This window comes from Aphelocoma coerulescens, chromosome 1 (assembly GCF_041296385.1).
Source record: "Aphelocoma coerulescens isolate FSJ_1873_10779 chromosome 1, UR_Acoe_1.0, whole genome shotgun sequence".
NCBI classification, from domain to species: Eukaryota; Metazoa; Chordata; class Aves; order Passeriformes; family Corvidae; genus Aphelocoma; species Aphelocoma coerulescens.
The window spans coordinates 5,402,370-5,410,470 of NC_091013.1; positions in this window are offsets into that span (position 1 = coordinate 5,402,370).

Below are 8,101 nucleotides of genomic sequence, written 5' to 3' on the forward strand. Positions count from 1 at the left end.
CCTGGCAAAATCAGATGCAAAATAACTCATTTGGCCAGAGATAACCAAGCAGATGAGGGAGGATGAGCTGGCTGGGCAGTGCAGCTTCACAGCGATGCCTGGAGTGCAAGGAGAGAAATCAGACACAAGAGTTGCACTGCACTGTGTATCCCATGTGGAGAGAGTTGTCATCCTAGTGCTCATCAGCCTCTCCCTGAATGTCTTCTTCAAGCAGTGACAAGACTGAGAGTGAACCAAAAAGGGAGACAAAGTTCTGTGGAAAAGAAAAAGGGGCTCAGGGGTGGTCACAGGGGGAGCTGAGCCTCCAAGCTGCGAATGAGGCACTCAGGAAATGGTTGTCCACGGAGGCAGGTCCTGCTGTTCTCTGTTGATGGCAGTGCAGGCAGTTCCAGCAGGGACAGCAGGGATCAAGTGTGCGAGGGAAAGGAAAGGAAAAGCACTGTGTGCTTAGCAGCACTACCCTCTGCTGAGAAGGAGTTCCCAGATAAATAAACCCTGCTACGAGGCACACATCGGGGTTTCTGCTGCCTTCTCCCAGCTACTGCTTCAGTTCCCACCTTGTCCAATTTCCCAAATTTGCCAAACCTGTGGTGGCCTGGAAAAAGGCACAGCAGGCATGGGAACCACAGCAGGCAGGAGACAATGTGAAGAGCAAGTGGAAGCTGAAAGCAGCTACAACACCACGCCGTTCTTAAAATCCAGAGTGATTCCCTTGAGGCCTCTTAGGTGTGGGATTGATTTTTTTTTTTTTTTCAAACTGAAGATGCTGTTTGTTAATGGAGAGATGATGCAGGCTGGGAACCATGCTCAGCTAATACCTGCATTCCTGCTGGGACACAAGATGGAAACACAGCTCCGATTCCTCAGGTGGTGGTGGAGGCACAGCTGGGTTCGGTGTCACCCACCCTGCCCACAGAGGGTGTTAGAGCTCTTGACTGGGCTGATATTATCCTGTGAAACAAGGAGCTGGACAGATACTGGACCATACCTCTCTCCTCCTTCCCACCCTTTTCCCAGCACTTCCAGAGAAGAAACTGTGTTGTTTAACCCAGATTTGCACTCTGAATAACAAGTGGAGCATTTCAAGGAAAGGAAGGGGGGGAGGAACAGAGCAGGGAGAGCTCCTGAGGTGCTCAAGAATTGGAAAACCACTGGAAAAAAGCAGAGAGAGCTCCTGAGATGCTCAGGAACTGGAAAATCAGCAGTGCACAGTTCCTGGGAGCATGAACAGGAGTACCTGGAGAGCTCAGCAGCCACACACTAAGAGCTGCCTGTGCTCTGTAGACCCCTGTAAGGAACTTATGGGAGTCCTGGGAGCAGGGAGGAGCAGACAGGGTGCACAAGGAGCTTGTGGGGGGAAGGCATCCCTGCTGTGGGAAGCCAGGTAGGTCTGCAGCAAAGTGTGACACACACACACCTGTCCAAGATACACAGAAGCAAGTATCAGCCACTAGGGAGGAGCCTCGGTGTATGAAAATCCCTCAGAGCTTTGAAGTGGAGCTCAATGAGAACCAAAGCTGGGTCTTCCTCATATTTTTGCAGGAATTTTCAGGTTCCTTTAGGATACAGGTCCTGGTGCAGAGTATTGGGGGGGCTGTTGCTTGCTTGCTTCAAACTAGAAGTAGTTCCAATGGCACAGGGCCTGGTGTGGATAGAAGAAACTCAAGGTCTTACGCTGAGGGAGGGAATTTGGTGGGACAGATGGAGGCACTTTGAGCCCTTCGGGAGAGAAGTGGTGCAGGCTGTTGGGCTGAGATGGGGAGATGGAAAAGGCTTTGGTGCTCTGCTGCATCCAGCAGGGAATTTACAAGAGGATAAGGTGAAGAAGGCTCTAGAAATTACTTCCTCCAGGAAGCTGGCAAATTCATGGCAGGGTCGCTCCCTCCACAAGCTGTCCTTGCTTTTCTATGCCAATAGCGGAAGGAGCATTGCACAACTTCATTCTGCTCCTTACCCTGGCCTCTCCAAGCCTCTGGCATGGCAGGCTGATGGGGAGGCAGCTGGCCCAGCCCCTGTTCCACACAGCAGCACACTTTCCAGTCAGACAAGCCCCGACCCCACAGCACACCACGCTTTTGCTTTGCAAATTACTCATGGCATTTCCTGTAAACACCATCAGCACCTACGGGCTGTGGGCAGGGAGACACAGTGACATTATAAAATGTCTTCTGACAGGGAAGCCCTGCCTCCTTTTTTCCATTATTTGCCAGTTTCCATGTTTGGGAGAGATAGAAATTGGAGCAGGGAATGGAGTGTGGGGAAATCCAAGGTTGCTTGGGAGGAGGACAACCTTATCAGAACCTCAGGACAGTACTTTCCAAAGCTGCCCAAAACCTTGGCGTGGAGCATTTCTTTCCCTAGAAAACTTTGGATAAGAAAAGATGAGGAATGCCCTGATTGCTTACCAGTTTCCCATCCAACCTCTGTACACACTGTACCTGAGGAAAAACTGCTTGTGGTCTAAATGTCAGGGTAGAAAGCAAGCCTGGAGAGGACACACAGGCAAAGAGAGCTGCAATCTAAATAAAATATTACCAATCTCCATTCTTGAAAGTTCCCCAAATTGTGACACTGGATCAAAAAATGGCTTAAGTACTGTGCTTTGAAAAGGAACAAGAAAATAGGCAAACAAAGAAACCTCAGCCTCCCGTGAGGGCTATTTGTCTTCTGATATCTTTGTTTTCAGGTTCACTGGGGAGGGGTTTAACCATCTCCCTAGGACTGTGACACGTAGAAACAGCATAAAAATTGACGTCTCGGATTGTCATGTGACTGCAAACATCCAGGCATTTAGAAAGCAACAAACATCACAAGATTCAGGATTCATCATAAGAGCGAGGAACCATCACGTAATTTGCCACTAGCACAAAGCAAAGCTGACTGACAGTGTCACCTTACACTGGCATAAACTAATGAATTGCTGTAAAAACAGGCTCCAAGGACTTTTGAAAGTCAGTTTATTTTCCCCTTGTTTGTTTTATGTTGTCTTCAGTCAGGACAAGGGGAGTCACCTTGCCAGGAGGTTTGTAAGGACCCATTTTTTTCCCTCAAAGGCTCACAGTCCAGTGTCTGATGGAGTCCAGTAAAGGGACTGACAGGACCAGAGCAATGAGCCAAGAAGATATGTAAAGCCTGGACATAAGTTATTGCTCTGGAGTGGATAGAGAAAAAGACAAGACAACTATCTGCATGATGCACTATCACAAAAAATGCGAAAGTTAAATAGACACAGGCAGCTAATTCAACCTGGCAAGTTCTGTGGCTGTGCTGGAGCTGTGCCAGAAGGATAGGTGCCATCTGGTCCATGGCCATGATGGAGGCTTCGATTAGAGGAGGAGCATTAATGAATGGATGATGCCAGGGCAGATGCAGGGCAGGCAGAAGGGGCAAGAGCAGGGAGACACTGCAAGACACAGTCATTTGGAATTATTTTGGAAGGAAATATCCAAGGCTTAATTTTATTCCAGATTTCTGAGCTCATTTCCACTGAGTTCTGTCCTTTTCTAAGAACAGTCAAAACCCTCTTTCTGCTGCCCATCACAAGGGATTGTGGTGGTCTGTTGTAGGAGTCCCAATACTCTTTTTCAGACCACAGCAATCTGAGACTATCCCAGGGGGAATTTCTGATACTCTCTGCTCCTGCAGATTAACCCAGAAAAGGGGAAGAGACTCCTGTAGTAGAGAGGAAAACTAGTTAAATCTGTATTTCTAAACCTCCAAGAACCCAAATCTATTCTGACTCAGCAGGATCAAAATACCTGTATTTGGGCAAGTTGGATTCTCAGCCCAAACTTCCCACTTCCTCTCCAAAACCACTGTGCTCCCACACAGCGAGTTTTGTGTGGGATGTTTCCTTGCTGCTCTGAGTGTCATCTGAAACCCTCACCCCAGGTTACACATTGACCCACGGTGTCATGCCCAGTGAGCAGGAACACTGGCAAACAGGCAGGCACTGTGCCTGGCCTCCCTGATACACCTCCCTCTCAGCTCTCTCAGGCTCTGATGGGCAACTTTGAGAAGATTTTTGCCTCCTACCAGCAAAGTCTCCAGGGGAGATGGCAAAGCAAGGGGCTGGATCATCATCCAGCTGGCAGGGAATCATAGGATATTTTGGGTTGGAAGGGACTTCAAAGATCATCCCGTTCCCACCCCCAGCCATGGGCAGGGACACCTTCCACTAAGACAGGTTGATCAGAGCCTTGTCCAGCCTGGCCTTGGACACCTCCAGGGAAGGGTTCCTCGGTCTTCTCCCCAGCTATCCAACCCAGGTATCCCAGCTATTCCAACCTTCATGAAAATGCTTTTTCAGAGGGTAACAGGACAAGCAGGACCCTGCTTGAGGATGAAGAGCCCATGAAAAAAAGCCTCGGAGGAGTTTTGTGCCACTTCCCATTTCAGTGGAGGACATCAGGATGCAGAGAAGGGGGGATGCTCCCCAGAGACCAGGCAGCTGGGTGCAAGGGTGACCCCAGCACTGGCCATGCCCTCGGTGACAGGCACCATCCTGCAGGATCCACACATGGCAGACAGACCTGGGGGATTCTGGAGGCCCATGGACAGCCCCCAGCAGAGTGAGGGGATGACCCAGGGTCAGGATCCACTCAAGAGCTGAAGGAGACAGGGCTGAGGGCAGGGCTGGAGACAAGATGCCTACAGAACAGACCTCAGGGCTATCCAAGAGACAGGGCTGGAGACACAGCCACACCTAAACCTGAGGCCAGGAGGGGACTGGAAGCCCCAGGTGGGGCTGAAATGAGGCTCCAGAACCCATGGCCAGGGTGTGGGGGGAAGCTCCTGGTGAGACTGGTCAGGGCTGTCAAGGATTATTCAGAGCCCTGTACTGGTTTTGGCCGGGTAGAGTTAATTTTCTTCGCAGTGGCTGGTGTGGGGCTGTGTTTGGGTTTGTGCTGAGGCAGTGTTGATAGCACAGGGGTGTTTCAGCTGCTGCTGAGCAGCTCTCACACAGGGCCGAGGCCTTTTCTGCTCCTCAGCCCAGCGAGGGGACACAGCCAGGGGTGTCCCACACCATATGGGGCCATGCTCAGGATATAGAGCTGGGGGGAGAAGGAGGAAGGGGAGAATGTTTGGAGTGATTAATTTGCCTTCCCAAGTCACTGTTAGCTGTGATGGAGCCCTGCTGGCCTGGGGATGGCTGAACTCCTGCCTGCCCATGGCAAGTGGGGAATGAATTTTGTGTTTTGCTTTTCTGAAACACACATCCTTTGCTTTACCTGTTAAAACACCTTTATCTCAACCCAGTTTTTTCACTTTTGCCCTTCCAGTTCTTTCCTCTGTCCTGCTGTGGGGAGTGAGCAAGCAGCTGTGTGGGGCTGGGCTGCTGGCTGGGGTTAAACAACGACAGACCCTCAGGGCTCTGACAGATGAAAACACCATGGGAAGAGGGGTCCATCTTCTTTAAAAGCAAGTCCTTTCTCTCTCCTTAGATCACCTCCCTGATATAAGGTGTTCCCACGGAGGTTATGAGCTCCTTAACCAGTGCCTGCAGCCTCACCTGCTTGAGGCACTTCGGCAGAGTGGTCTCTTGTGCAAAGCCTGCCATCACACCAGAGAATTCTTGCTCATACAGCTGACCTATGTTCTTCAGAATCAGCTCCTTACAGCAGAAAATACACCACTTAAAAACAAAATACACCCTTAAAAACAATTTTGATGGAGGTGCGGAGCCCAAAATTAGGAAATGCTGTGATTAAGGCCACCTGTGCAACCTTTCTTCATCACCCTCGTGTATCTGCGTTGGGAAACACTCTCTAATTGCCTGCTCCACAGTGTCTTACTCACTCAGCTCACAAGGTGGGCAGTGCACTGCTGTTTGGTCTCTGACCTGTTCTGTACCCACTGACACTGGGCTTTGTGTGCTGCACGCTGCTCCAGCCCTGCTTGGGAAATTATTATTTCACAGCTTTTCCCAAACTCCCCATCATTAATGTATCAGGCCACATGCAATGGGGCTTTGTCCAGCTTCACAGAAGTCCATTTAAAGGTAGAAAACCAGAAAGAGAGAAAATGAATGAATATTCCATTTTTGGCACTCAGACTGGGGGTGTGAAACTCCCAGAGCTTGAGCCTTCCCAGTGCTCAGTATCTTTAAGGACAGAAACCACCTAATTCAGCTGAATAAAAAAACCCCACAGCACGTCTGCTAGTCAAGTCCCAATGCTCCCACTTGTAGCCAAATCAAAGGAACAGCTGATTACTTCTGGGTTTCAGCCACTTTTTAGCATCCTAACAAGAGCTTTGCAGAATAGGTTGCAACAGAGTTCTGCTACTAAAACATGATCCTGGACAAAAGATGTTTGACATTCAGACTGTTTCCTTCGGGGGAATTAAGGCACTTATATGTACTTTAAGATACCTGTTAGATACACTTAAAGGTACCTTTATATGTATTTCATGTGTCTTGGGTACCAAGTTATACACAACCAAAAAAAAATGAAATTAGACAGTATTTTTCAGGAGACTCTGTTGGCTGTGTCCAGGAGTGCTGTTTTCTCAAGGCATTACAGGCTTTTCTTCATGCTCTCTGCAGGTTTGACATCCTGGAGCTGAGAAGAAGAATGAGAGGTCAGCAAACATCTTTGTTTCAGTCCCATCTTTCTCTCCCTCTTAGCTCCCTGGATGTTCTCTCCTGTGATGAGCCAAAGTCCTCGCCATTCCAGACGTCCTTTCCCGAGGCAGATCCATCAGCCTTGGAGCTGGCTGCATGCTCTGTCTCTGCCATCTAAGGTCTCACAAGCTGAGTAGCAGTCACTCAATTCACCAGGCACAACACCAGGTGCCCTCAATTCCTCTGCCAGGCACCAGCCTCTGCCCTAAATCCTGTCTTCATCCACCTCCTAGGCTTTGAATAAGGTCTCCTTTTGGCCCTTCAGCCTCTGTTTGGCCTTGTCTCCTCCAGGAGACAAGCCAGCTTTTCTGTAATCACTGGGTGCTGTTGTGCTACTGAAGATCCTGCAACACCAGTATAAATCATGGCTTCCTTGGGTAACCTCTGTATTTGCAGGAAAGGGTCCTCGCCCACCCTCAGGCTTTTCTCTCAAAGTCTTGGGGAAAACCTCAGCTCTCTCCCAGTGATCCCATCTCCACCTCCCTTCCTTGACATCCCCTCCCCTTTCCACATCCCTTCCTCCACCCTTTCTCGGAGTCAGACCAGCCCTTCAGCCTTGCTTCCATGAGCTATCCTCCTAATCCCTGTATTCTTTCCTGCCCTGCTCATGTTCCTAAGCAGTCTCCCAGGCCTCAGTCTGCTTTCTGCATAGATCTCACTTACCATCTTCTTGTCCAATTTCCTCTCTTCAGCCTTCTGGCCTTCTCTTTACAAGAGAAGGTTCACAATTTGAGTGGGTTTTCCACAAAAGGGGGGGTAACCACACCCCATAACCCCCGTGTGTAGTCATTTATGATGTTACATACCACCCAGGCAGTGATGTGATGAGCTGACAGTGTCTTTGAAATTATTCACATATTTCTGAAGAACTGGACACACATACAAGATCAGGCAGCAAAACTCACCCAAACTGTACACAGAGTGAATGCTCTTCCCTTTACTCAGACATTTTTTTGTTTAGGAAGGATATACTACGTCTGAATGTGCACAGGACAGGCTACAGGTAGGTGTTCTGTGGTTTTTGTTGTTCACAGGAGCAGATAGATTTGCATTAAGGGCAGACACAAAGGTAGACTGAGCAGACAGATTAGGTACGATCACATCAGGTGATGTAGAAATGCCCCCTTTTTCTCCCCAGTTCATTATCCATTTAAATGAACATTTGACTAAGACAACATAAAACCACAAGCAGTTCTCCTTTGTTTCAGCAGTGTGAAGCCAGAGCACAACCAGCTCCTACCATCTCTAAAACGAGGGTGACCAGAGGTGAATGAGAGAAGAGCTGAAGAAGTTTCTTGGCTGATCTTTATCAATCAGCCCAGCATCACTTGGCACAGCTAATTCCACCCACCACAGGTTTGTTTTGAAAGCAAGATGATGCCATGCCTTGTTGTGGATGCATTGTTTAGGCATGTTGCAGTATTGCCTAAGCTCAGCAGGAAAGGGAATAACATTGCTAAGGGCAGGTGATATCAT